We start from the raw sequence: 6,000 nt of genomic DNA, 5'->3' as shown, positions 1-6,000 counted from the left end.
AGCAAGCCAGCCATCCCAGCTCCTGACCACAGGGCCAGTGAGATGGACATGCCTGCTGCTAAGGTTTGAACAGTTTTTACTAGCCTTAGTCTGTTTTGTGTTGCTATAACCAAATGCCCGGGGTGGGGTACTTCATAAAGAAGTTGGGTTTATTTAGCTCATGGTTCTGCAGGTAGAGGGTGTGGAGCAACCTCTGCTTGGCTCTGGTGGGTGCAGGGTGGTGGCATCACAGTGATGAGTACAGGCATAGGAAAGGGATTCAAGGGAGGTGCCACACATGTGCATAACCACCCTTCTTTCCAGGACTGCCAGCAAGGGCAGAGGACAGCTCCACCCTCTCAGGACCAGTCACACCCATGGGCCCTCCTCCAACCGGGTCTACCCCCCTCAACCCACTCTGGACTGAACCTCCTGCCCGTGGGCTTTGGGACAAGCCACATCAGAGCAGCACACAGCCATTGACAGCTCAGAAGCAACGGCGCAAGGACGGCAGGGACCCTGGGGGTGAATGCAGCCTGTGCCTTCACCTTTTTACTTTTTATTTATTTTCTATTTATTTTTATTTATTATGACAGCAGAATGCATTAAAATTCTTATTACACATAGGGAGCACAGTTTTTCATATCTCTGGTTGTACACAAACTGTATTCACACCAATTCGTGTCTTCATACGTGTACTTAAGGTAATCATGTCCGTCACATTCCACCATGATTTCCAACCCCCTGCCCCTCCCTTCCCCTCCACCCCTCTGCCCTCTCTGGAGTTCATCTCTTCCTCCCGTGTTCCCCCTCCCTACCTCCCTACCCCACTATGAATCAGCCTCCTTATGTCAGACAACAGTCGGCATTTCTGTGCCTTCACTTTCTAACATCACGTGGGAAACATAGCTTGTGCTCAGCGCTGAGATACCTGGGCAAGTAGGACCGGGAAGAGACTCTTACCTGTGGAAGGCTGAAAACGCAGGCCTGCCTTGTCCTTGAGACCTGGACAATGAACTCCCAGGTGACCCATGCCACCTCCGTGGGGACAAGAGACTTCCTTTGAACCCTTGATGGACCCTTGGGAATCAGGCCAAGTGTCCAGTGAAAAATAACAGGCAAAGCGGCGGGTCCCGAGACCTGCAGGGGCCAGTCCTGACGGGCTGTCGTTGGTAAATGGTGTGTATCAAGATCTGCTTCAGGTGATGGACTAGTGGATACAAGGCGAGGACAGAAAAGAATTGTCTTGGAAGCCCTACCTGGGTTTACAGAGATAAAATACTCTTTCCACTACGGACTTGGATATGAAATTCTGCAGCCGAACGCAGGTACTAAGGTAAGAGACCTTTGCCGTGAGCACAGGCATCCCAGAGGAGAGGGAAGAAGATGGGCAGTGGCCGGCTCTGGCCTGCAGATTTCAGGAGAAAAGACCTCAGTCTATTACTGCAAGTGATCTTAAAAGTCTGTCCCTGCTTGCTGAGCTCGGTGGACGGGATGAGAGGTCTGCTGGGCTGCAGCACCGGGCCTGGGCACAGAGCTGCTCCTGGGCCGAGCATCCCAGACGTAAGAGATCGGAGCACCCTGGGCTGCCACCTGTGCCTTTTGCCAGACCTGGACGCTGGTCTCTTGCCCTCCTTCCCCAGGCACAGCTGCTCCTGAGAGCAAACACAGGGCGGGGGAGATTCTCAGTTTTACCCACTCACACCTGAGCATGGAGGGAGGAGAAGGGGTGGAGGAGCAAGGCCCAGAGCAGGGAAGGAGAGCGGCACCCCCAGGTGCCCGTGTTCCCACCCGCAGTGTCTGGACCCTTTCCTGGGTGGGGAGTGGTGCTCTCAAGGGTCAGGGCCTGAGGCAGGTGGGCACAGAACTCTAATGCCACCTTGCCAGCACAGCCACCAGGATGCTCTGGACGCCTGGAAGGCCAGCTCCTGCCTGCAGGCCAGGCTGCCCCTCTGCAAAGCCCTGCTGCGTGGAGATTCTGCGTTCTCCAGAACACACGTTCTTTCAGGGTTGGTTGACGTGGGCTGTACACGACCAACGGGAAGGACGCAGAGGGCCCAAGCTCTGGGGGCGCTTCTGGTCCCCCGGGACGGCAAGTCCTCGAGGGCGTGCCCAGGGCCACCGAGGGCTCATCAGCCTGGTTCGCAGGCCGACTCCGGCTTCATGACCCCCGTGTGCCAAATTCTGTGGTGGGACTCAGCTGCGTGCTGTCTCGGGACTTGTTCCTGCTGAGGTGAGGACGCCTACTCGGCTCCCGCACGGAGCACAGAGGTCTCCCTTCCCTCGGTGAGCTTGCGGCACCTCAAAATGCCCAGGAGAGCTGTGCAGTCTCCATCTGGACCTCAAGGTGTGAGCGCTGAGGGCTCCCATGAGGTTTGACTGTTCAGAGGTCAGGGCCAGCTGCGCGTGGGGTAGGGGCTAGGGTGGGGCGACTGTGAGTGGCGTGCGGGCGCCAGCAGCCAGGGAGGGTCCTCTGCTGTGGCCTTTGAGGTCAGCAGCATGGACCACCTCTGAGCAGCTAGCCTTCAACGCAGAGCGCCGTCTGTTCTAGGCCCAGGGGGAGTGGCAGCGATCTCCGCGCACAGACGTTAGTTACATTCACTTTTTGATCTCATGAGAACAGCCAGGTATGAGCGGACGGCATGACGGTTCTCTGTGACCAGCCCATTCACCAGGGTACCTGGAGTGCAGAATCATGTCCTCCTTCTCCCCCACCTCCCAGCTCACGCCGGGCACTGTCCTCAGTGCTCAAGAGACAAGTCCAGTGTAGACAGGCTTGCAGACCCATGAGTGCACGTCATGTGACAAGGCCTGGGGACACCTGCAGGGCTTGGAGGGAGCCTCCATGTGGGCTGGGGTGTCGGGAGGGCAGTCCATGGGCGGGTGTTATGGGGGAGGTGTGTGGGGCGCCCCTGAGCTGCACAGCGCCCGCTCGGCTGGCTGCAGGGCAGGGCTGCTCCGAGCCGGGTGTGCCTCCCTGGAACAGGCTCCACTCGAGCTTTAGTATCCACATTTCCCATGGTGAGCTGTGTCGTGTGACTCTGTTTAAGGGTCCTGTCTGCTGTGCACTGGTGCTTTTGATGTACAAGCAGTTTCTATTTCATTTCTCATTCATTATCCTCATATTCAGATTCAGAGGTGTGCTTTCACCCCGAGAGCTGTGCAGAGGACCGTGAGTGAGCCAGTCACGTCTCCTGCCTCCCCTGGGTTCCCGGTCTGAAGCCATCCTAGGCTGTTGGTGACAGCCCCTGGCCCTGGCAGGTCAGCTGAGGCCCCAGGCTCCCGGCACCCGCAGCGACGCCCGGCTGCCGTGCTCATCAAGGACCTGAGGCTGTCCTGGTCCCCCCAGCAATCTCGTGAAGGGGCAGCCTCTCCGATAGCCCCCTGATTGAGGCTCGAGGGCCCAGCAGGGATCCGGCAGCTAGGCGTGAAAACACGTCTGGGCGGCTCCATGAGTGGCGGGGGCTGAAGGCCTGAGTGGCAGTCACCAGAGCTGCCTCTGCTCAGAGTGATCCGGGGTGGGGCCAGCCACGTGAGCGCAGCTCTGAATCTCATCTCCTCCCAGACTGATTGGCAATTATACTGCCATGCGTAGCTGCAATCAGATCTGAAATCATCTTGGCCTGGCTGTCACGGGTGCTGGCCTCTCCCCGTGCGCCCCCGAGGCACTGTCTGGTGAGGCTCGGGATCTTGGGCTATTAAAATAGGTTACGTGCTCCGTCCAGTTTATTCTGAAGGTGCCTGAGCTGAGCACAGGTGGAAGATGACAAGGGGCAGGGAGGGACCCAGGCTGACCACTGGCTCAGCGGGCAGGTGAGGGAGGTGCTCGCTGATAGGTCCACCTGCAAATGCAGATAAAGGAGCCAGAGGCACTGCCTGTTCCCTCTCCCCCGACACGACTTCCTCCTGTCTCTTGTCCCCATAGAGTGCCCGTCCCTGTGTCTTTGGGACACATGATGCTGGGGCAACAGCCAGGCCCGTGCACCCACCCCGTGCTGTAGGTCTGCTGCTCCTTAAAGGGAGAGCCAGCCTGCTGTGGTGGTTCCTGCCTGCCCCCTGCCCCCGGGGCTCCCACAGCTGCAGTCTGCATAGAGGCCAAGGCCCAGTGATTGCCACAGAGACCTCTGCTCCCCACTCGTCCTCAGTCCTCGCAGGGATGGACAGTGAGTGCGGGCCAGGAGCTCTCTGCCTTGGGCTCCAGCCAGGCTTGGTCTCGGGGAGACCTGGCTGGACTGGAGGGGTGTGATCAACTGTCCCCTCCCCAAACTGCCCGTCTTGCATGGACCCCTGGACACAGCTCCCTTCTCCCTGTAGTGTCTCTGCCTTCCTGGCACTGGACATCCCGGTTTCCCCACATCCTGTCCCCTCCACAGGACCTCTTGAGGTCTCTTGTCTTGAGGTGCCCTCTGTGTCCTGAGAGCCCTCTCAACTGGCACTCTCGGGGGCCAGTCCCCTGGAAGGTAGGTGTCCATGCGAGTCTGTGGGGATGGATGCCCAGCCGGCCCAGGTTCTGCTCGGGCTGCTTTCCTTATCAGGGCTTGATGTCAGTGTCCCAGGGCTGCCCTCCCAGAGCGTCCTCCCCCTAAGCCTCAGAGGTGGGTTCCCTTGCAGTGCCGGGAGCGGAAGTCTGGGTGAGATGTTGGCAGGTTCACGCCCTGGGGCCTGAGGTCTGTGGACAAGAGTGGTTCCTTGTCTTCTCCTAGCTTCTGGGTTTGCAGACAGGAGGATCACAAGTCCAAGGCCAGCCTGGGCAACTTAGTGAGACGGGGATGTAGCTCAGTGACAAAGCAGGTTTGAGTTGGATCCCCAGTACTATAAATAAATAAATAAATAAATAAAGACATTGATTTAAAACTCTTGGGCTGGGGATGTGGCTCGGGGCTGGGGATGTGGCTCAGGCGGTAGCGCGCTCGCCTGGCGTGCGTGCGGCCCAGGTTCGATCCTCAGCACCACATACAAAGATGTTGTGTCCCCCGAAAACTAAAAAATAAATATTAAAAAATTCTCTCTCTCCCTCTCATTGCTGAAACTACAACACTCATCTGAGCCGCTGGGGAACCAGGGAGGATAACCCTGTTGGAGGTGGGCTGCCCGGCTCCAGGGTTGTCAGGCAATACCCCAGATGCAACCAGCAAGGCAGGGCGGGCTCTGCTAACTTGGGGACAGCCCCCACCCGCATTCTCCACTAGGAAGCGGAGCATGTGGCTGCCGAGTGTTGTCCTGTTTCAGTGGTCAGCAGCACCGGTGAGATGGCAAACATTTCTTCCTGTGTGTCACCTAAGTTTCTGCTCTAATTTGGATGTAGAATGTCCAGGAAAGGCCATGTGTTAAAGGTGGTCCCCAGGGTGGCTATGGGGAGGTGGGGCCTAGTGGGTGGTCCTTGGGTACCCCTGACCCCCCAGTTTTTCTTTCTTGCTTCCCAGCTTCTGTGAGGTGAGCAGTCCCCCCAGTGCTCCCACCAGAGTGCTCTTCTGGACCATGGGCCTAAGGGTGACAGCGTCAAGCCACCATGAACCAAAACCTCTCAGGCTGACCAGCACAGCTCCCAGGAACAGCGAAGCACAAGGCCTGACAGGACGCGCTTCAGGCCGCGCCGTTGGGCTTCGAGTCCGGAGTCCAGCATCGACCCTGTTTCCTCACATCTGAGGTGCTCCTAAGGCACAGAGACCCTCCTGAGCTGTCTGAGGCTCATCTGAGGGAAGTCCGCACAAGACGCAGCCAGCCCTCACCCTACACATGCTGCGGTGTGGCTGCGTGCGGGCAGCACTGCCTCTGGGCGGCCAGCCGTGGGCAGCACTGGTCCGCCCAGCTGGAGAGCCAGGGCAGTCTCATCCACATGTGGGCATGAACCCCTGCTCTGGCCTCTTCTCGATGAATTGACCACGTCCTGCGGGAACAGGGCCCTGCACGTCACGTGACTTCTGTGATGTCTCGGGGATCTCAAGCTGGTGTGGATGAGGGTTAAAGTGGGAACCAGAGTATGGGAACAGACCAGAAGATGGACAGTGCCAAGACGGCTTC

This window comes from Ictidomys tridecemlineatus, chromosome 6 (genome assembly GCF_052094955.1).
Source record: "Ictidomys tridecemlineatus isolate mIctTri1 chromosome 6, mIctTri1.hap1, whole genome shotgun sequence".
Lineage (NCBI taxonomy): Eukaryota > Metazoa > Chordata > Mammalia > Rodentia > Sciuridae > Ictidomys > Ictidomys tridecemlineatus.
Note: the sequence above shows the minus strand (reverse complement) of the source record.